Source organism: Bubalus kerabau, chromosome 16, assembly GCF_029407905.1.
Source record: "Bubalus kerabau isolate K-KA32 ecotype Philippines breed swamp buffalo chromosome 16, PCC_UOA_SB_1v2, whole genome shotgun sequence".
NCBI classification, from domain to species: Eukaryota; Metazoa; Chordata; class Mammalia; order Artiodactyla; family Bovidae; genus Bubalus; species Bubalus kerabau.
In genome coordinates this window covers 23,667,202-23,691,344 of record NC_073639.1, presented here as the reverse complement: position 1 = coordinate 23,691,344, position 24,143 = coordinate 23,667,202, and the positions used below count along the sequence as shown (strand labels likewise).

The 24,143-nt window shown below is 39.1% G+C and overlaps 1 long non-coding RNA gene across 12 annotated transcripts in view; it reads right to left on the bottom strand.

The window, feature by feature from the left end:
* The window catches only part of LOC129630391 (uncharacterized), a 199,084-nt gene that overhangs the window by 111,053 nt on the left and 63,888 nt on the right, over positions 1–24,143 (bottom strand). The window contains exon 4 of one of the 12 annotated variants that reach the window (XR_008703667.1): positions 14,374–14,849. The exons of 10 other annotated variants lie outside the window; for them this stretch is intronic. This is a non-coding gene — a long non-coding RNA (uncharacterized LOC129630391). Of the gene's footprint in view, positions 1–14,373; positions 14,850–19,513; positions 19,664–24,143 lie in introns of those variants that run through there. One more of the 12 variants, XR_008703659.1, reaches the window with a different exon arrangement.

Sequence of the window (24,143 nt, the reverse complement as noted above, 5' to 3'; positions counted from 1 at the left end):
AAGCCCTAAGCCAAAATCCATTGATCACCTAACCTCTATAAGCCCCTACTCTGAGTGAACAACAGTGATATGGTGATAATCACAGTGATAACCAGAGTCCCTCCCAGAGTGGTGATGGGGTCTTACATGGTAAGTTCATTCTTCCTTTTCAATCTTCCTAAGCCTTTGGATACCCTTCTCTGAGATACACTGGGTGATTCTGGCATTTCAGTGTTAGCGTAGGCTACCTTTAAGGCCACGTTTTGGTCAACCAACCAACCAAAGAGAGCAATTCTCAGTTCCCCAAGCTAAAACATTGATTTGGGACTTTTTCTTACTAAACTTATATCTATAAATTCATCCTGTTCCAAAATTCTATATTCCTTCTACCTTGATCATATACTCTAAAGTTCCTTTCTCACACATATTCCTCTGGTTCAGCACTATAAACTAGAGAAATCCTGCAATTATTTTAGTATGTATTATACCACCTACAGGTAACACTTTTATCATATCCATTTGGGTATTGCTGAGATTTGGGTCTAATAATAGATCTAACAGCCAGAAGAGATTGTGGAATTATGTCCTAAGCAGGATCATCAGTGTCTTACAAGTCTCCCAACTCAGGGAATCCTTTTATAGGTTCTTCAGACACAGATGCTTCAACTTGCCACAAAGGTTTGCCAAAATTTAGAGGTTCTAGATCCTAGCATCATTAGTATCTACCTCTATATCCCTAAGCCAGTTTTCACAGTCCCATTCCTTCCCAATCATTGCCTCAACTTTAATAAAAGAGAGCCTAGGAGTTGGGGAAATCATCTGCATTGTAATTCAGTCACTCTTAAGATCAGATTTTAGGTTTGATTTCCAGCAATCTCAGCACCGTAACTAGAGGACATAAGTATTTCTCTCAGGGAAGTCAAAGAAGTTTTGGGTCCTTTATGCAGACTTTGGGAATTTAAAGTCCTGTGCTTGTCATACATTTTCACCAAGTTTCCAAGCACAGTTATAAGCAAGCAAGCAATGTCACTACACTCCTAGTTTTAGTGAAAGTTTTTATATAGCAAACAATTGGTCACCTGGAGCCTCACCTTTTATAGTTATTTGGTCACAAGTATCTACAGGTGATAATTTATATAAATGTTTTAATGCTGCATGGCATAGGTTATCAATATCCTTTTAACCATTGGAGACAGTGTCATTAATACTTTTAGAGCCAATCAGATCAAAGAACAAATCCCAGAAAATCCAGAACCAATTCATTCTTAAGATTCTGTCCTTCTAGAACCATTTCTGGTACAAATTAATATCAGTCAGGATTTTATTAAAGAGACAAAATTACTAGGTTAGGTATATAGGTAAGGATATGAATATAGACAAATTTAAGTGATTCATTACAAAAAATTTAGCCTTTTGGAATTTGGGGGCCTGATTAAGTTGTTGTCTGTGTATTTGATTCAGGAGCTAGAAAGCCACAGGTCAAACAGTTGGGAAGGAAAAGCAGACACAATATGGTAGAAAGAAAAAGCAAGCTGGAATGCATGAGCTCGAGTCCACAAAGACAATGGGAAACCCTTGTCAGTTGTTTATGCTTGAGTGACCTTTTGATAAGGGTATCCTACAGAGACTTGGGCCCTTCTTCATGGAGCTAAGCACACACACTTGGCCCAGGAGTCAGAGAAGCTGAAGCTGGATCTAGCAGTGTGGAATGTTGCCAGCTCCAGTACCCCCTGACCAATGAGATGACAGGGCAGGGCAGGGGCATGCAGGAGATACAAAGGGAAAGCTGCTTCACGTCTCACTTCCAAATCCCCCACAAGAATCCCTCCTGATCTCATCCTAACTAGAAACATACAGGAAAAGAAATTAGGAAAGTAATTCATCCTTGCAGGGTGACATATTATAAAGCCACTATAGTATCATTAACACTCCACTCTGAAGAATGTGATGTTCAGAGCAAAATGAGATTTCTGATGCCAATTCCAGGGGAGACAACAAAATGAAATGACAAAAAAATGAGGTGAGCTGGTCTCATTACAAAGGAATTAGGAAAGACAAAACTGGGACTTCTGAAAGGCAGACATAAAAAAAGGAACAAGGAAAGATGCAAAAGAAGATACTTCTAGCATAGATTCAATGCAGTCTCTATACATAGTAAGAAGACCTAACAGGAAGAGTGAAGAAATGTTTACACTCTGGATACACTCCAAATATATTTCTAATCAGCCAGACTAAGACTAGGTTCTCCCAAGTAATAAGCTGAATCTTACAGCAGACTGGTTCCAAATAGGAAAAGAAATACATCAAAGCTGTATATTGTCACCCTGCTTATTTAACTTATATGCAGAGTACATCATGAGAAATGCTGGGCTGGAGGAACCACAAGCTGGAATCAAGATTGCCAGGAGAAATATCAATAACCTCAGATATGCGGATGACACCACCCTTATGGCAGAAAATGAAGAAGAACTAAAGATCCTCTTGATGAAAGTAAAAGAGGAGAGCAAAAAAGTTGGCTTAAAGCCCAACATTCAGAAAACTAAGATAATGGCATCTGGTCCCATCATTTCATGGCAAATAGATGGGGAAACAGTGGAAACAGTGGCTGACTTTATTTTTCTGGGCTCCAAAATCACTGCAGATGGTGACTGCAGCCATGAAATTAAAAGACGCTTACTCCTTGGAAGGAAAGTTATGATCAACCTAGATAGCTTATTAAAAAGCAGAAACATTATTTTGCCAACAAAGGTCCATCTAGTTAAGGTTATGGTTTTTCCAGTGGTCATTTATGGATGTGAGAGTTGGACTATAAAGAATGCTGAGCGCCGAAGAAGTGATGCTTTTGAACTGTGGTGTTGCAGACAACTCTTGAGTCCCTTGGATGGCAAGTACCAATCCATCCTAAAGGAGATCAGACCTGGGTATTCATTGGAAGGACTGATGTTGAAGCTGAAACTCCAATACTTTGGCCGCCCGATGCGAAGAGCTGACTTATTTGAGAAGACCCTGATGCTGGGAGGGAATGAGGGCAGGAGGAGAAGGGGACAACAGAGGATGAGATGGTTGGATGGCATCACCGACTCTATGGACATGAGTTTGGGTAGGCTCTGGTAGTTGGTGATGGACAGGGAGGCCTGGCATGGTGTGGTTCATGGGGTCTCAAGGACCCCACAACTGAGCAACTGAACTGAACTGATATGCCTTGTCCAGTCTTGAGAGTTTTTAAAAGCAAATTTATAATTAGAGAATAAAATGTTTTGTTCTTACATAAAGTGTCCCTGCAAGCATACCCCCTGAGGAATTTCCTTAGGCCAGAGCACTAGCGTGGTGCAAAACCTTTGGCACTATCCAGACAACTTCATGCCTATCCCAGTAATCTTGCTAGGATTGCAATTCATGCAATAGTGAGGAAACTGAGCTAAAGAAATTGGTCTACAAAGTTAACACTAGGCTAAAACTGCCCTGATAATTACAGGACATGGAACACAAAGAACATTGCCAGCAAGTAAAGGGGTGTGGAGTTCCGAAAATAGCAGTTCTGAGTGTAGTGCTTTGGCCCATTTTCAATATCTTCTCACCAACTTTGAGGAGAGAGTCTGTGTGATCATAATGAAAGGGAAAGACATTTAAGGAGCAAATTTTATTATCTGAAAAGTTGCAGAAGGAAAAGTAATTTAGGCGTGTTACTTAGAAAATGTAAAGTTCAGTGTCCAAAAACGTTATAACATAAGCCTGGTTCAAACACTAGAAATATTGACATTAAAAAGGAGAAATAAGATAGCAAATGAGAAAATATACAGTATATTTTTGTCAGCTCATTTCAGTTAACCCTCAAGTGTGACAGCGGAAAGGACATCTTCCAGTCATGGATAGTTATGTTCCCTCACGTCTAGATAAAGAAAGAACAATGACAATCTGGTGGGATACCTTTAAGAATTATGGGTCTCATTCATCTTTCATTCAGTGTTTAGCATGTAGATACAAAATAGAAACTAACAAATGTATAGCCAACCATCCCAACTACTTAACCACAACCACTTGATCGATGGCTGCCCAACAGACATTATACGCATCAGTGATCTGCAGAGAAAGACACTTTAGGGGTCAATGTCCTTCTTCAAGCTCAAAGTGATTTAAAAGGGCATTTTAAGTCAAGTCGTCCTTCCCTCTCATCATCCTGGAGCACCTTGTTAAACATCAGTAATAGTAAAAGAACATTTAACAATCTGCTTCACATATATCTCTTTTCCAGCCAAATTGCACCTATAAAGTTAAAACAGAACCTCTTTGGATTCTTAACAAACATGAACTGAATATTTTATGATTTGTGCAATAGTACAGTGTGTTGCCTTTTTAATTAGCATATCTGTGGATGCCTTTCTTTCATGGCACATTATTGTTGCAGTAATTCAATAAAAGCACCCTAAACATTTACATTGTGGAGCATTTTTATGATTTATACCAGTAGAAGAGCACAGTGTTGTACATCTGCTTTCAAAGTCATCTCTTTACTTCATATTCATATCCCTTTTAAGACTGTAGTTCTAGAACAATGCTTGTACTTTTTGTCATTCTATTTCTCTATGAATTTCATTCTTTTATATACTCTATTCCCCATAACGTCACTCAGATCAATACTGTAGAAGAGTGGTAATTTTTTCCTTAAATCTTTCATGATGGAGTAATGGATTATTCCCTTAATCCACTCCACTGGATTTTTACTATTGAAAAAATAAACAGCATTTTCCCCTCCTGGATCACCAACTAGACTTACACTCAGCCTCTTCAAAATGACTCATAAATAGTCAAAAGCACAAGTCTTCCATAGAGAAACTACATACACGTTGAAAGAAAAATCATTATAATTTCTTTAAAGTACGCTATTCTCTGAAGAATCAATAGCTATTGGAACTAATATGTCAATAATTAGTATTTAAGAAAATGGTTTTTTTCCCATAGCATTGCTGGAGGACCAAGTCATACAAACACATATACTCAAAAAGGTTTTGAATTTCCATCAGATAATTCAAATAGCATAGGAATAAATATCAGGTTGACAGAAGAAAAAGTACAATCCTCTAAGTGAACTGACAATTCTGCAAATGTTAAATGACATTCAGACTTGTTTATATAAAAACTACATTCACAAAGAGCTAATAATTACCCTTTTCATCAGTATATTCATATTTCAACACAGCTCCATCCCCTGAAATTTACTCAGTAAATATTAGCTCAGTAACCAAAATGAGTCTAGATACAAACATGCTAATTTCTTATGCTGCTTTACCAGCAGGTAACTTGATTATTTGAAATGGAAATAAATCTGCAATCTACCTCTTCGTTTTTCTTCACACCACCTAATTTTGAAGGCACAGAGTAAATTAAAGGTCACTCAGTGACGCATATCTAAAATCCTCAATTTAATCCTGAACACCTACTTTCTGAGAGATTCCATCAATTATGCTCTGGGCGCCATGATCGTTAAAGTGTACTGGAGTCCTGAATCCATTGAAGTGTTTTAAAATTCAGCCAGTATAACCCTTCCTGCAAGTGTTTCATTGCTTTTTCCCCAAAGTGTGAGCTCTCTGGGGAGCTGACACAAAGTAGCTGCTCCACACTTCAGAAAGGGAGTACCAGTTGCCAGACTTGAAATTGCTGCTGGGATTACAACAAACTCCCAAACCACCCCAGAGCAGAAATAAACAGATCGTCTCATATGTTAAAATAGTGAGATGAGACCGAAGCGCCTGAAACTCGTACACTGCAGAAGCCTTTGTGACAACTTTGGGTAACGCTGATGAGACTTGAAATTAAGGGGATTCGGCTCTAAGAGTGACTGGGGAGAAAGGTAAGGATTTGGAAATAGGACAAGGAAAATGAGATGGCTGATCATTTTAGAAAGTTTTACTCACAGATTTAACGGATAAGTCTTTCCTTATTATAGCATGTATGGCATTTTGCCATGTGGTTTAGTTATTTCTATAAGTTTATGTTCAAAATAGGCCATAATATGCATAGAGATGGCCACTCCCAGCTATGTTTATTCATCTTTGTGTACCTATAGGTCCCAAGGAGGATATGCATTTAATACTTCTTTAAACTGATAAAAATTTAAGTCATCATCAAATGTAGCAAGGCTAGAATTTAAATAATGTGCCAAAGCAGAAAATGGCCAGATAGCTATTTTTAAAGGTACAAACTGATATATTTCTGCCACTCTATAGGGACTAATCATTAGATGTTACAGATGAGCCCTTGAAAGGAATTTTTGCCCATCCTCTAATCACTGCAGATGGTGATTGCAGCCATGAAATTAAAAGATGCTTAGTCCTTGGAAGGAAAGTTATGACCAACCTAGATAGCATATTCAAAAGCAGAGACATTACTTTCCCAACAAAGGTCCATCTAGTCAAGGCTATGTTTTTTCCAGTGGTCATGTATGGATGTGAGAGTTGGACTGTGAAGAAAGCTGAGCGCCAAAGAATTGATGCTTTTGAACTATGGTGTTGGAGAAGACTCTTGAGAGTCCCTTGGACTTCAAGGAGATCAACCAGTCCATCCTAAAGGAGATCAGTCCTGGGTGTTCATTGGAAGGACTGATCTTGAAGCTGAAACTCTAATACTTTGGCCACTTCATGTGAAGAGTTGACTCATTGGAAAAGACCCTGATGCTGGGAGGGATTGGGGGCAGGAGGACAAGGGGACGACAGAGGATGAGCTGGCTGGATGGCATCACTGACTTGATGGACGTGAGTCTGAGTAAGCTCCGGGAGTTGGTGATGGACAGCGAGGCCTGGCGTGCTGCGATTCATGGGGTCACAAAGAGTTGGACACGACTGAGCAACTGAACTGAACTGAACTACCCTTTAAGTAAGCATTTAGCATTACTTAAGCAGTTAGCACCATCCCAAACAAGAAAATTTGTTCTTTGTTTACAGAACTCTAAGGAAGTATAAGGCACAATCTTCAGTAAATCATGCAATTAAATAATATTACCCTGTGTCACATTTCCAGGGCTTCCCGGTGGCTCAGTGGTTAAGAATCCTCCTGCAAGGCAGGCGAAGCAGGTTCAATCCCTGGGTCAGGAAGATCCCCTAGAAAAGGAAGTGGCAACCCACTCCAGTATTCTTGCCTGAGAAATCCCATGGATAGAAGTCTGCTTGGCTACAGTCCATGGGGTTGCAAAAGAGTCAGATACAACTTAGCAACTAAATAACATTAAATTTGTATGAATGAATTTATTGACTGGCAATATGTCGATGAGAGAATTTAATCCTAAATGTATTCAAAAGGAAGCAGGCTTTGAAGTTACTAACAAAAGCTAAAAGTCTTCTGTGTATGTTAAAAATTCAGTCAAAACTTTTAAAAGTTAATTTAAAAAGTACAAAGCTCCCTCTATGGATAGTTTGAGAGTTGCTATTACAATGCCTGAAAATCAGGTACAGTGTAGAAAAATTAAACTCTGGTTCAGGTCCATTAATTACAATGCAACACCTCAGCCAAACAACAGCTTGGCCTTAAATCAATACTCAATTAAATACTTCCTGCAGTTCTAGCCATTAATTGCTCTGCAGCTTAGAAAATAACATTCTAACTGCTTGTAGAAAGGTAATCAAAATTGGTGTGTGAAACTTAAATTTGGTTCCTTTGTGATTATCTTTCCTCAACAAGGAAAATTAATTTCTTCAGTGACTTATCGTCCATATCTTTCAAATCCACTCAAAACTGTATTGTTGAAAACAATACAGTAATAAGCAATTGATTTTTTTGTTGTTGTTGTGGAATAATATATTTAGTTTGTCTTACAAGATGAACACAGCAAGATAGCATTCCTCAATCTTCATAATGAGAAGTATCATCATTTCTATGCTGGATCTGTAGATGTTGATGTACAGAACTCCTGCTGCCTATACACTATTGGATACAAAATGTTTAAGGGGTCACATCTAACTGCTGCTGGCAAGGGAGCATTTAATGTTTAAATAGGAAACACTACCCCACTCTGTAATGAGGAATCATCTTTCAGCTCAACTCGAAGCACAATGCAAGTCATCCTGACAAAAGTGATTTACTATTACCCTCCCACTGATGCATCATCCACAATGCCAATTGTACAGAAGGCAAATACAGAAATGGAGGAGGGAAATGCGGGATTCAGAAGGTTCACTTCAGACAGAGCTGCAGAACCTAGACACACATGGAAATCTTCATATGGCCAATAATAAGGACAAGGGAGCATAACTGAGAAACAATACGGATATGAGCACCATGTAGGCTGGGAATATCAAGTGTGTGCAAACTAAGAATTTAGGAAGTAAGGTTTTTAAACGAAGTCATATCTCAGCCCTACACAGACTGGGGCAAGATGTCCGGGGAGTGAGAAGAGCTGCAGAATCAAGACAAAGCAGATATAAAAGAAGCACCTGGAAGAGAAGCCCTTTCCTCTCCCTCACATATTCCTGGTTTAGTGTGGATGGTTTACAAGTGTGTATCATATAGGTGGCTCTCTTTTCTTTTTTAGCAAGTTTGATAACTTATGTATGATGATTCAGATGTACAAAAGCATAACTTTCTGTAATTTTTCCCACTGCATTCAACTTGTTCTCCGAGCTTCCTTTAAAAAATTGTAATTGTTGCTTAGTCGCTAAGTCCTGTCCAACTCCTTGTGACACCATGGACTGTAGCCCGCTGGGGTTTTCCAGGGGATCTTTCTAAGCCAAATAGACCTTCAGTTTCCTGTCCGGTTTGGAAGTTGCCACTCTGCCCTAACAAAAAGTGAAAAGCTGAACAAACTGAACAGCAACCACTCCTCTTAGATCCCTATGTGAAGTGAGGCCACAGGACACACTGCTCCTACCAAATTCACAGACAGGCAAATACAAAAAAATTACAACTTACCTGGAGCAGAAGCCCAGGAGCAGACACCTGTAGGAAGCAGCACCAGGGTGTAAAACCTGAGCTGTCAGTGCCGAATTGCTCATCAGTGTGGACAAGTCTGAGAGATAAAAACTCCAGAGGTACCCACTCATCAGAGTTTTAACTTTTGGAGCTTTACTGGGTTCTGACAGTGAATATCGGAGAACACTCCTCTCACACTTTTAGTAGGAGTCAGGAAAAGACATTGCGAAATTCACCAAAGCATTCTGTGTTTCTTAACAAGGTCTGCCCTCAGGAGAATTAACCACAACCTAACTTGCTGGAGTTTATCAGTCTAACTGTCCTGGAAGAAGGAAAATTCCAGCCCACTCTTGCCATTCTGTCCCACCTGAGGGGGTTGAAGATAGGGAGATGGGGAGTATAAATAAGAAGCACATGTGAAGCTCACAATTCAGCAGCAGAGGTTCATGAAGACTGAGAGCTCATCAAAGGACCAGAATACTTCCCCTCCCCTCACAACTGCCCCCACATTACGAATGGCCTAGTCACGGTAGTTCCTTTTGCCAAGCATATCACATCTGGCTACCGAAAAAATTTTACAAGATATACTACAAAGCAAAGACATGCTCTGAAGACACATAGCAAGCATTAGGAGCCAACATGGCAGGGATACTGAAATATCAGATCAGGAATTTAAAACTATTATTATTAAAATTTTAAGAGTGCTAATGGGTAAAGTTGACATCATGGAACACATGTGGGCAATATAAGCAGAGCGATGGAAAGCCTAAGAGAAAGCAAAAAGGAAATGCTAGAGATCAAAAACAGTGTAAGAGAAATGAAGAATATGTCCTTTTTGGATTTAGTAGTAGATTGAGGAAAAGCTACACAGCTGAGGAAAGAATTTCTGCACTTGACCACATCTTAAAAAAAAAAATTACTGGAGTATAGTTCATTTACGAAATTGTGTTAGTTTTAGGTGTACAGCATGTCTTAATAAAAACGTCCAAAGTTGAAAAACAAATAGAAAACCAATGAAGAGAAACAGAACATAAAATCCACATAGTCCAACCACCAAAGCTGTAACATACACATAATGGAAATACAGGGAGGAGAAGAAAGAGAGAAATTAATGGAATAAATATTGGGAACAATAATGACTGAGAAGTTCCCCCCAATTTATATCAGATACCAAAGTACAAATCCATAAAGCTCAGAGCATGCTAAGCTGGCTAAATGCACCCAAAATGCACATCTACACATATCATTTTCAAAGTACAGAAAATTAAAGATAAAGAAAAAGACACCTTACAGATAGAGAAACAACTATAAGAATTATATTTACACCTGAAGAACAAAAACAAACAAACCCACCAATCCAATAATCTGTACTCTGGAAAAGTGTTCTTCAAAAATGAACAACAAATAGTCTCAGAAAATCCCTAAAGTAATCTATGGACTCTCACTGGCAATAATGTAACATTCTAGGTCTATCAATTTAACAAATATGCCATTGTGATGTGGGCTGTTGACATCTGTGGCAGCCATGCATGTGGCTGGCTAGGAGTTACACAGGAAATAACTGTACCTTTCATTCAATTCTGCTGTGAACCTAAAACTGCTCTATAAACTGAAATCTGTTTTTTAAGAAATAAAAGCTAGGCTTGGGCAGGTAATTCAGTCACATGTTACTGAAATGTTCTTCTTGGTGCAAATATTTAATTAATAGAGATGTTAATGATATGCACTCCTCTTATACACTTGCCTCTTGATCTCCTCCTCCTTGGGAAGGCTTTGGAAAGCAAGCAGTTGCTGACAAGTCATCATAACAATGGTGGGGGGGGCGGGGCGGGACTATATTTTTCAAAAGTACTCCTCAGGTCCCAGTGGAATATATCACCCTCCACATTAATCTTTCATGACCACCTTTGTTCTTCATGTACCCACAACTGATGCAGCCACAATATCCTTGTTCATGACCAGAGATACTAGTATGGTCTCAATTTTTCCACTTCTTAATCCCAGCTCTCAAATGATCTGCTAATCTTCTTCACAAATTCGACCTTGTCCATTCAAGCATGAGGCAATTTCATGATGTTCTCTGCACCAGCTCTTTCAGTACTTTAGGAGGTAGCAGAACATGCAATCCAAGCTCTCTTTCTGCATGAATATGCAAAACTTTCATGTAAAATCCTCCAGTCATCCCATTTGGGGAGCATCATAAAGTCTTACCGCCAAGATGGGAACAGAGAACATGCTCCCTTTCCCTGAAATTACCTACAATCTGGGAGTAGACCTCCCTCTGAAGCCTCAGTTCATTTTTCTCTCTCACTTCAGTGCTTTCCCCCAGCCAAGGACTTTTACCTAAAACTGTTTGGCAGGAAATTGCTCCTAAATCATCCTTCCTATTCCATAGTTTGCAGTAAAAACTCATGTTCAATCTTCCAAACTTCTGTTCCTGATCTGGTGTTTAAAGAGAAGATTTAATAATTTAGAAAACTGTTTTCAAGTGTCCTTTGTGATTGAAAGTCTATTTTTAATCATCTGAAATGGACTTTAAGAACCTGTTTTAAAGTGCAAAGAGCTGACCTTGACTACTTCATCCTCTGCATTCCAGCTATAACAATCTTAATGTGGCAATATATGAGACTATAGTGGACATCTCGCTAAGTACTTGCATGTGTTATCCATTTTACACTCATAACATTTAAGAAATGATGTTATTGAAGTCCAGGAAGATTAAGAAACATACCCAAGACTGCAAAGTTGGTGATGAAACCAGGAATGAAACCAGCTTGCATCCTGAGTCCACACTCTTGCCTCCTCTGTTATACTATCTAAAAGCAATTAACATTGACCCAATAGAGAATCAACTACAAGGAAGTGAAAATGAAAGCTCCTATCAAAATATAATCAATAAATGTACAAACACATTGACCAGTGCCTAATTTAATGTGCAGTGAAATTTATAAATCTTATTCTGACTGGGTTTCTTTCATTGTCAACAAATCTTTAGTCATCCTCAGAAAACCCTGGATTAAAGACCTTTCCTATACAATTACTTTGGCCACCTGATGAAAAGAGCCAACTCACTGGAAGAGAACTTGATGCTGTGAAACACTAAAGGCAAAAGGAGAAGAGGCAGCAGAGGATAAAGATTCAATGGACATGAATCTGAGCAAACTCTGGGAGACAGTGAAGAACAGGGGAGCCTGGCATGCTGCAGTCCATGGTGTCACAAAGAGCTGGTCTCTGTGAGCAACTCACAGACACACAGAATGAATCACATCATGACCCTTGAAACTCAATGGAGAAATGTGTGTGTGTGTGTGTGTGTGTGTGTGTGTTCAGTCATGTCTGACTCTTGCAACCCTATGGACTGCAGCCCTCCAGGCTCCTCAGAGCATGAAATTTTTCAGGCAAGAATACTGGAGCAGGTGGCCATTTCCTTTTCCAGGGGATCTTCCCGACCAAGGGATCGAACCCTCATCTCTTGTGTCTCCTGCACTGGCAGATGGGTTCTTTACCAGCCGAGCCACCAGGGAAGCCAATGGAGAAACACTCTATCGTAGTTCAAACACAATCAGGAAACAGGGTACTTGTTAAAGATTCACTGTCATAAGCCATAAGAAGATCAAAGTCTGAAACTTGGATTCTAATGAACAATATTAGAAGTAACTTCTAGTCTAGAGGTATAATCATATTTTCTACTCTATCTGTGCCAAATAAAGAACTAGGAGAAAAGAAGATGTATTTACTTATCATATGATTACTATCTTCATCTAAGGCATTATCATTTATACTCCATGTATTAAATTCCGGGAGGACTCAGTATATGTTAGTAGTTTTTGGTGTTAAATACAAAAAGTTATTATTTTTCTTAACTTATTCTCTTTGATATATATTTATTATGTCTATATTTTATTATATATAATATATATTATTGTATATATAATATATATATTTTATTACTGTGTAATAGCATTTACTATTACTAAATCAATGAAAGGATTTATTCTACATATGTAAAATTTAAATACTTAATAGTAAATTAAATTGTGTGTAAGTGTGGAATACAAAAGAAAAATGGCTTGATATCCACAGTATTGTACTGCTATCATGAATCCAGTAACATTGTCCAGTCAGGAAAACAGAAACTTTGATTGGTATTTCAATTGGAGGACATTTCATGCAGAGAATAAGTTACAGAACGTTTAGAAGGGAAAAGGCAAGCTTTCTCAATGATTGGTACCTGCAGTAAGCCCCTGTGATCCTAGTCTACCAAGCAGAAGGGCAAGGGGGTCGTCCGTAGTACAGTCACTGCCCAGCGGAGCCGCTGGAACCCTGCTGTAGCTTCTCCTGTTGGGAAGCACTGCTGAAGCTGCCTTGTAGGAATCCATGGCCCGTTCTCCTGCTGTCAGTGCTGGAATCCTGGGGCCCAAAGTTCCTTGCATCTGTCACCGGAACAGATGGAGTCAGGGCACTTAGCCAGGGCGGGTACAGCACCTGTAGCTACTGCTGCTTTGCTATACCCCACGAAACCTGTGCTGCTGCTGGAAACACGCTGCCTGAGGAGCTGCCCAAGTGCTCAGCGTCACCCTTTGCAACTGCTACTGAAGGCTATGCTAAAAGCTCTGTCTTCCCCACCAAAGCCATGAGGTTTTGGCTAGTTTCCTTCCTTCCAACTTCTAATCACCTGCCAGTGCTTTTGCCTCAGTGTCCGAGTCTAACAGAAGCAAACTGGCAAAGTCTCAGGAAGGTACCTTTGCGCATCCAGCCCTCTGTAATGCAGAGAAGAGCACGGAGATCACAAGTGGAGCTGAGAAAGAATGTACAAATAATCCAGCCCCTCCTCCTAAGTTGCTGTATCCTTTTCTTGACATCAATCTTTCAGTTCAGTTCAGTTCAGTCGTTCAGTTGTGTCCGACTCTTTGTGACCCCATGAAGCGCAGCACGCCAGACCTCCCTGTCCATCACCAACTCCCGGAGTTCACTCAGATTCACGTCCATAGAGTCAGTGATGCCATCCAGCCATCTCACCCTCTGTTGTCCCCTTCTCCTCCTGCCCCCAATCCCTCCCAGCATCAGAGTCTTTTCCAATGAGTCAATTCTTCGTGTGAGGTGGCCAAAGTATTGGAGTTTCAGCTTTAGCATCATTCCTTCCAAAGAACATCAACCTTTAGCAGTCTCCAAAAATTCTTTAAATTGTTTTCTGTTCTTTCTCTTCTGCTCATTTTGAAAGTATAAAATATATTTCTATATTTTAGTAATTTCTGTAAAATTTAAAATTCTGTTTTATATAAAATACAATTTATAAAGTTCTATCCTTCAATTTTGCTGAATTTATTTCCTTGGTCTAATAATTTACTCACAGTTTATTTTGGATTTATGTATGTATAATAAAATTATCAGTGAGTAAATGGGAACTTTTATGTTTTCAAATATTAAACACTTTTTGTAAGTATTTGTATATTTACTTTTGTTTTATTATACTGGATAGTATCTCAAGCACAATAATAAATAAAAGCTGTAATAGAGGGCATTCTTATTTTCCTTTCCTCATATGAGATTTAAAGACTTCAATATTTTCCCACTAACATTAAGCATGCCAGATTTTCTTTTTTTTTTTTTTAGAAACATTAAATCAGAATAAGGAAAATTATTCCATTTGTAGTTTCCCAATTATTTTTATAAGTAGTTGTCTAATTTACCAAATTTGTTGCAGTACCTGGTATGAAGATTTTATGATTTTTTTTATTCTGTGACTGTATGACTTAGTTAATTGATCTATTTCCAAATAATAAATCTCAAATGAACCAAATCTGGCCACGATGTATTTTATATAGTTGTAGATTCTACAGGAATTTTCTTCAAGATTTCTTCATAGTTGTTTATTGGTGATTTTTCTTCCCAAATGGTTGTTAGTTTTGGTATAAAGAGTACACTGACTCCATAATTCATGTTGAAGAACTGTTTAATATATTTTCTGTTCTCTGAAAGAATGTATATAATATTAGTGTTATATTTTTTCTTAAATATTTAGGAGAATTTACCAGTTAAGTCATTTGAGCTATATCTTTCAATAGTATAAACTATGAAGAAATGAAGGGGAACACATGTATACCTGTGGTGGATTCATTTTGATATCTGGCAAAACTAATACTATTATGTAAAATTTAAAAATAAAATAAAAAAAGAAAATATTAAATGGGAGTAAATAAAAAAGCACCATTCGTGGGTCACAGCCTTGTCATGATTAAGGAGCTTGCATAACTCAATGAAGCTATGAGCCATGCTATGCAGGGTCACGCAAAAAGGATGGGTCACAGTGAAGAGTTCTGACAAAACATGGTCCACTTGAATGGGAATGTGAAACCACTCCAGTATTCTTGCATCAAAAACCCCATGAACAATGTAAAAAAGCAAAAAGATATGACAGCAGAAGATGAGTGCCCTGCCCCACCAAGGTTGGAATATATCCAATATGCTACTGGGAAAGAAAGGGGGCAATTACTCATTAACTCCAGAAAGCGTGAAGCAGCTGGGCCAAAGCAGAAACGACGCTCAGTTGTGAATGTTTCTGGTTATGAAAGTAAGGTCCAATGCTATAAAAACAATATTGCATAATAAACCAGGAATTTTAGGTTCATGAGTCAAGGTAAATCAGATGTGGTCAAGCAGGAGATGGCAAGAGTGAAAATGAACATCTTTGGAAGCAGTTAACTAAAATGGATGGAAATAGGTGGATTTAATTCAGAGAGCCATTGTATCTACTGATGTGGGCAAGAATGCCTTAGAAGAAACAGAGTAGCTCTCGTAGTCAAGAAGAAAGTATAAAATGCAGTACTTTGGTACAACCTCAAAAATGACAGAATTATCTTGGTTCATTTCCAAGGCAAGCCATTCACCATCACAAGTCTATGCCCCAACCACTGATGCTGAAAAAGCTGAGGTTGACCAGTTCTATAAAAATCTATAAGACCTTCTAGAACTAACACCAAAAAAGATGTCCTTTTCATCATAGGGGATGGGAATACAGAAGAAGGAAATCAAGAGATACCTGGAATAACAGGCAAGTTTGCTCTTGGAGTACAAAATGAAGCAGTCATTCAGTTCAGTCACTCAGTCGTGTCCAACTCTTTGTGACCCCATGGACTGCAGTACACCAGGCTTCCCTGTCCATCACTAACTCCTGGAGTTTACTCAAACTCATGTCCATTGAGTCAGTGATGCCATCCAACCATCTCATCCACTGTCATCCGCTTCTCCTCCCACCTTGAATCTTTCCGAGCATCAGGGTCTTTTCAAATGAGTCAGTTCTTCCCATCAGATGGCCAAAGTATTAGAGTTTCAGCTTCAGCATCAAGACCTTCCAGTGAATATGATTTCCTTTAGGATGGACTGGTTGGATCTCCTTGCAGTCCAAGGGACTCTCAAGAGTCTTCTCCAACACCACAGCTCAAAAGCATCAATTCTTTGGTGTTCAGCTTTCTTTACAGTCCAACTCTTACATCCATACATGACCACTGGAAAAACCATAACTTGGACTATACAGACCTTTGTTGGCAAAGTAATGTCTCTGCTTTTTAGTATTCTGCCTAGGTTGGTCATAACTTTTCTTCCAGGAGTAAGCATCTTTTAATGTCATAGCTTCAATCACCATCTGCAGTGATTTGGGAGCCCCCAAAAATAAAGTCTGTCACTGTTTCCACTGTTTTCCCATCTACTTCCCATGAAGTGATGAGACTAGATGCCATGGTCTTAGCTTTCTGAATGTTGAGTTTTAAGCCAACTTTTTACCCTCCTCTTTCACTTTCAGCAAGAGGCTCTTCAGTTCTTCGCTTTCTGCTATAAGGGTGGTGTCGTCTGCATATCTGAGGTTAATTCACATTTTTCCTGTCAGTCTTGATTCTAGCTTGTGCTTCTTCCAGCCCAGCATTTCTCATGATGTACTCTGCATATAAGTTAAATAAGCAGGGTGACAATATACAGCCTTGATGTACTCCTTTTCCTATTTGGAACCGGTCTGTTGGTCCATGTCCAGTTCTAACTGTTGCTTCCTGACCTGCATATAGGTTTCTCAAGAGGCAGGTCAGGTGGTCTGGTATTCCCATCTCTTGAAGAATTTTCCACAGTTTATTGTGATCCACACAGTCAGTCTTTGGCATAATCAACAAAACAGAAGTGGATGTTTTTCTGGAACTCTCTTGCTTTTTTGATGATCCAGAGATATTGGCAATTTGATCTCTGGTTCCTCTGCCTTTTCTAAATCCAGCCTGAACATCTGGAATTTCTGTGTTCACTTACTATTGAAGCCTTATTGGAGAATTTTGAGCATTACTTTACTAGTGTGTGAGAAGAGTGCAATTGTGCGGTAGTTTGAGCATTCTTTGGCATTGCCTTTCTTTGGGATTGGAATGAAAACTGACCTTTTCAAGTCCTGTGGCCTCTGCTGAGTTTTCCAGATTTTCTGGCATTTTGGATGTGGCACATTAACAGCATCATCTTCTAGGATTTGAAATAGCTCAACTGGAATTCCATCACCTCCACTAGCTTTGTTCATAGTGATGCTTCCTAAGGCCACTTGACTTCACATTCCAGGATGTCTGGCTCTAGTTGAATGATCATACCATCGTGATTACCTGGGTCATGAAGATCTTTTTTGTATAGTTCCTCTGTGTATTCTTGCCACCTCTGAAGCAGGGCCAAAGCTAATAGAATTTTGTCAAGAAAACACAGTGGTCATAGAAAATACCCTCTTCCAACAACACAAGGGACCACTCAAACATGGACGTCACCAGATGGTCAATACCTAAATCAAACTGATTGTATTCTTTGCAGTCAATGATGGATAGCTCTATATAGTCAGCAAAAACAAAACAAACAAACAAAAAAAAAACAAGACTTAAGGCTGACTGGCTGACCGTGGATCAAATCATCAGATCTTTATTGAAAAATTAAGGTTCAAATTTAAGAAAGTAGAAAAAACCACTAGGCCATTCAGGTATGACCTAAATCCAATCCCTTATTATCATACAGTGGAGATGACAAATAGATTCAAGGGGCTAGCTCTGGTAAACAGAGTACCTAAAGACATATGGACAGAGATCTCTTCAAAAATACTGGAGAGATCAAGGGAACATTTCATGCAAGAATGGCCATGGTAAAGACAAAAATGCTAAGGACTTAACAGAGGCAGAAGAGACTAAGAAGAGGTGGCAAAAATACACAGAACAACTATACAAAACAGGTCTTAATGACCCAGATAACCACAGTGGTGTGGACACTCACCTGGAGACAGATATCCTGGACTGTGAAATCATGTAAGCCTCAGGAAGCATCACGACAAACAAAGCTAGTGGAGGTGACGGAATTCCAGTTTAGATATTCAAAATCCTAAAAGATGATGTTGTTAAAGTGCTACACTCAATATGTCAGCAAATTTGGAAAACTCAGAAGCTGCCTCAGGACTGGAAAAGGATAGATTTCATTCAAATCCCAAAGAGGGCAATGCCAAAAAGCGTTCAAACTACTACAGAATTACAGTCATTACACATGCTAGTAAGGTTATTCTCAAAAATCCTTCAAGCAAGGCTTCAGCAGTATGTGAACTGAGAACTTCCAGATGTACAAGCAGGGATTAGAAGCAGCAGAAAAATCAGAGATCAAATTGCCAGTGTTTGTTGGATCATCAAAAAAGCAAGAGAGTTCCAGAAAAACATCTACTTCTGCTTCATTGATGACGTGAAAGCCTTTGATTGTGTGCATCACAACAAATTGTGGAAAATTTTTAAAGAGAGGAGAATACCAAACCACCTTACCTGTCTCCTGAATAGCCTGTAGGCAGGTCAAGAAGTAACAGTTACAACCTTACATGGAACAACTGACTGGTTCCAAATTGGGATAGGAGAATGACAAGGCTATATATTGTCACCATTTATTTAACTTTTATGGAGAATATGTCATGTGAAATGCTGGATTGGTGAATCACAGGCTGTAACCAGAATCAATACTTATGTGAGAAATATTAATAACCTCAGCTATGCAGATGTCACCACTCTAATGGCAGGATGTGAAGACGAGCTAAAGAGCTTCTTGATGAGGGTGAAACAGAAGGGTAAGAAAGCTGGCTTAAAATGAAACATTCAAAAAATTAAGATCATGGCATCCAGTCCCATCACTTCATGGCAAATAGATGGGGAAACAATGGAAACAGTGGCAGATTTTATTTTCTTGGGCTCCAAAATCACTGCCAACAGTGGCAGCAGCCATTAAATTAAAAGATGCTTGCTCCTTAGAAGGAAAGCTGTGACAAACCTAGATAATTTATTAAAAAGCAAAGACATTATATTTGCCAACAAAGGTGCGTATAGTCAAAGCTAAGGTTTTTATAGTAGTCATATCATTCTTTTTTTTTTTCCATGTTCCACCAAATTTTAATCAATATATGAAAAAACTTACATTTGCTGGGACTGAGGCCACACATGGTTGGTTTATGGTGAAACTTGTTAGACAGTGACATGCCCAGATGTGGGATACAACTGCCAGGAGACAGCAGAGGAGAAGTGGAGGTCAGGCTGGAAGGCAGGTGAAGGGCATGCTGACCGGATGCTTATTTTATTTTATTATTTTATTTTATTTATTTTATTTTATTTTATTTTTAAACCTGAAACACTGTATTAGTTTTGCCAAACATCAAAACGAATCTGCCACGGCTGAGCACAGAAGAACTGATGCTTTCGAAGTGTAGTGCTGGAGAAGATTCTTGAGAGTCCCCTGGACTGCAAGATCATCAAACCAGTCAATCCTAAAGGAAATAAACCTTGAGTATTCATTGAAAGGACTGGTGCTGAAGCTCCAATCATTTGGCCACCTGATGTGAAAGTGAAGTTGCTCAGCCGTGTTCGACTCTTTGCGACCCCATGGACTATAGCGTACCAGGCTCCTCCATCCATGGGATTTTCCAGGCAAGAATACTGGAGTGGGTTGCCATTTCCTTCTCCAGAAGATCGTCCCAACCCAGGGATCAAACCCAGGTCTCCCACATTGTAGACAGACGCTTTACTATCTGAGCCACCAGGGAAATCTTCACCTGATGTGAAAAGCTGACTTACTGGAAAAGACCCTGATGCTGGGAAAGATTGAAGACAGAAGAAGAGGGCAGCAGAGTATGAGATGGTTAGATAGCATCACTAACTCAGTGGACATGAATTTAAGCAAACTCCGGGAGACAGTGAAGGACATCGAACTGTGTGCTGCAGTGCACGGGCTCACAAAAAGAGTCAGACAAGACTAAGCAACTGAACGACAACAACAAAAATATCAAAGCAGAAGCACCATAATGAATACTCTTTACAAATTTCTTCTCCAAATTAACTATTAACTTAAAAATCTAACAGACTTTTTTTCCTCTTTCATTCTTATTCAAAGATAACAGAAATGATTGGTGGGGAAAAACTAGGACGTAAACAAGTTTACTTTATTTGGTGGAAACAGCGCTCCATCATTCTATAATGAATTTAAGAAATAGGATATCCCCACAAAAAATGATAGCTGCTAATTCATAATTCAGTATTTACTACTGTGAAGCTGGACAGTATGAGTCATTTTGATAGTTTGTGTCTTTCTAGAAACGTGTCCATTTCATCTTAAGTATGTTCTCTTTTTCTTCATTTGTTTCTTTCTTTGGAATGCATCATCCGGATCAATCTATGATAAAGCTAAGATTCTTTCTTCTACTAGGATAAATCTACTGCTCAGCTTTTCTAGTAAATTTCTCATTTTATGTATTACGTTTTTCAACTCTAGAATTTGTTTGGTTCACATTTTATCATTTTTATCCCTTTAATAGTATTGTCTATTTTATGAGACACTGTCTTCATACCTCCCTTTACTTCTTCAAGCATAGTTTCCTTTTATTTTAAAATATATTTATAATGGCTACTTTGAAGTCTTTATTAAATAAGACATCAATCCCTTTCACAGGCAATTTCTGTTTCCTGCTTTTTTTATTTAATTTTTTTCACATTAGTCACATTTTCCTGTTTCCTTGTTAGTCTCAATTTTTGCTGAAAACTGGACATTTAAAATATTATAGGAACTCTGGATCTCCCAAAAGTCTGTTTTAATTGTTTGTTTATATTTTGGTGATTTGGTGTGACTCAGTGAAACCTTTTTATACTTTTATATCACTCCTTGGGTGCAGCCTTGGATGGGGCATGGTCAGTCTGAAATAACAATGGTTTTAACAGTTCTCTTTTCTCTCTCTCTGTGGTCTCTCTGGTTCACTGTCTGTTTCATTTGGTGTTAGCCCCTATCCACTGGGCTTTTCTAATTATCCACTCTTTTCTAATTATCAACTCTATTTTGGGGGGAATGTCCTCAAGACTGAGAATACATTGCTCAACAGTCTGATCCAATTAAATTTGGGCTCCTATAAAGGTGATTTTTTGAAGCAGGTCTTTGAGTTCTTTTCTGATTCTAGGAGGGTTCTTCTTAGGTGTTTCCTTTCCTAGTTCTCTGTTGAACTAGCTCACCTACGGTTTTAAGTTTTGTTTTTAATTAAGAGGAATTATTGTTTTCACAGGGCCATTTAGCTTTGAATTTCTCCATACTCTGTTTCTAATGGGAAAAAAAAAAAAAAATCAGTTCCTTTGGGAATAGCTGAAGAATTTTCTTTTCCTATAGATTTCCTCTCCCTCTGGACAAACTCTCTGAACCACTATTCTGGGCACCAGGCATGGCAGTAACCTCTGGTCTTCCCAGCTTGCTTCACTACCATCATGGAACCTCAGGCCTAAAGTGAGCTGGAGTGAGGGCAATCTTGGTCCGGAGTAGTCTCAACCTCCCCTGCATGGGGTAGAGGCCTTCATCCTGTGAACTGAAGCAGGGTAGAGGAAGGCAATGGCACCCCACTCCAGTGCTCTTGCCTGGAAAATCCTGTGGACGGAGGAGCCTGGTAGGCTGCAGACCATGGGGTCGCTAAGAGTCGGAAACGACTGAGTTGACTTCACTTTCACTTTTCACTTTCACACATTGGAGAAGGAAATGGCAACCCACTCCAGTGTTCTTGCCTGGAGGATCCTAGGGATGGCAGAGCCTGGTGGGCTGCCATCTGTGGAGTTGCACAGAGTCGGACACGACTGAAGCGACTTAGCAGCAGCAGAGGAAGGTAGAAGGCAATGGCACCCCACTCCAGTACTCTTGCCTGGAAAAATCCCATGGGCAGAGGAGCCTGGTAGGCTGCAGTCCATGGGGTCGTGAAGAGTCGGGCATGACTGAGCGACTTCACTTCCACTTTTCACTTTCATGCACTGGAGAAGGAAATGGCAACCCACTCCAGTGTTTTTGCCTGGAGAATCCCAGGGACGGGGGGCCTGGTGGGCTGCCGTCCATTGGGTCGCACAGAGTCGGACACGACTGAAGCGATTTAGCAGCCGCAGTAGCAGCAGAGGAAGGTAGCCCCTAACCTGTCATCCATACTCATCAGGAATTTAGCCTCTTCAACTTGAAATGGGAGGAAATGAGAGATACTGGTAACTTTCCCTCTCAATGGGATAAAGTGAGCTTTGCTTGAAAATTGAGGGAAGACAGACCCTCCTCTTCATGGCCATATCTACCTAGGGTGAAACTTGTGTCTATCTGAGCTAGAACAGAGGAGAAAGAGGAAGTGGATTGAGGCTCACTTATCTTACTGCGATTTTAGATTTTACTGACTACATGTTTCCTTCTCTCCTGCTTTCCTGTGTGCCCTCAGGCCTGTTTCCTAAAACATTCATGGTTGAGTTATTTTTTGTAATTTGCACTAGTTTTGCTTGTTTCACTGGGTATCCATCCATAGAGCTCTTCATACTGGTGTCTTGAAAGGGGCATCTCCTGAGCTTGAGTCTTGAAGGTAAGATAATTAATAATGATCCAAAACTATTTAAAGTCTTTATATAAGTGATTTTCATTCTTCGTATCCCACTAATTTATTGTTGTATCCCTGGTATGGAAGGCGCTATGACTAAACGTAATTTTCTCTGCTACCTATTTAAGAAAAAAGATTTTTACAAGTATTTTTTACATCAAGACCAACCATATAGCTTTATGCCCATTTAATCCTCTATAATTTTTGCTTCCAATACAATGACAGAATAGATTGGTATCAGAAATAAAAGAAAAACTTCAGATTGCCAGAAGGAGTCCCCTAAAAGGAATATTTATTTTTGGGTTTATGATGAAAATGACATGATTTTAAATACCATCAACTCAGTTCTCTAAGCCCAGGTAATTATTTCTATTAATTGAAATAATCCAGAAGAATTTTTGGACTCTTGTAATTCTAGAATTAGAAATGATTTTACTGGGCATTTGGCCCAACTATTTCAATGATACAGCCACAAATATGAGAGATCACTTGTCAGAGATGAGACAAATTCATATCTTTTGATCAAAGATCACTATAATTCCTTCTACCATGCTGCTTTTTCTAACTATCTCTTGTTCTCAACTTAATGATTGTTCTAAAACAAAATGGATAACAAGTTCATTTTTATCTAGTTATGAATGAGGATATATCTGAGCAACTCTCTGCTTCTACTGTTTACTTTTAACATGTAATCTGAAAAAATCCATTTAATATATGTGATTTCTAAGTTGTTATGTCTATTTACTCATTACCATTTTCTAAATCTTTATTTTGATTCTATACATTATGCATCTTTTTCAAGTAGAATCTAATTTTGTAGTTTTACCCTTTAAAAAGGGTAACTAAAGTTCACTGTTATTATTGGTTTCTTATAAATGGTCTTTACAGTAACAATTTATTAAACTCCTCAAAATCTGTTGGCACAATTTTTCCACCCTTTTCCAACTAAATATTATTGACTAAAGTGTATAATATTTTCATTTATTATATTCTTCCCAGTTAGCTGCAAAGCCCTCTATCATTACCTCCCAGTTCAGTTCAGTCGCTCAGTCATGTCCGACTCTTTGCGACCCCATGAATCGCAGCACGCCAGGCCTCCCTGTCCATCACCAACTCCCGGAGTTCACTCAGACTCATGTCCATTGAGTCAGTGATGCCGTCCAGCCATCTCATCCTCTGTCATCCCCTTCTCCTCCTGTCCCCAATCCCTCCCAGCATCAGAGTCTTTTCCAGTGAGTCAGCTCTTCCCATGAGGTGGCCAAAGTACTGGAGTTTCAGCTTCAGCATCATTCCCTCCAAAGAAATCCCAGGGCTGATCTCCTTCAGAATGGACTGGTTGGATCTCCTTGCAGTCCAAGGGACTCTCAAGAGTCTTCTC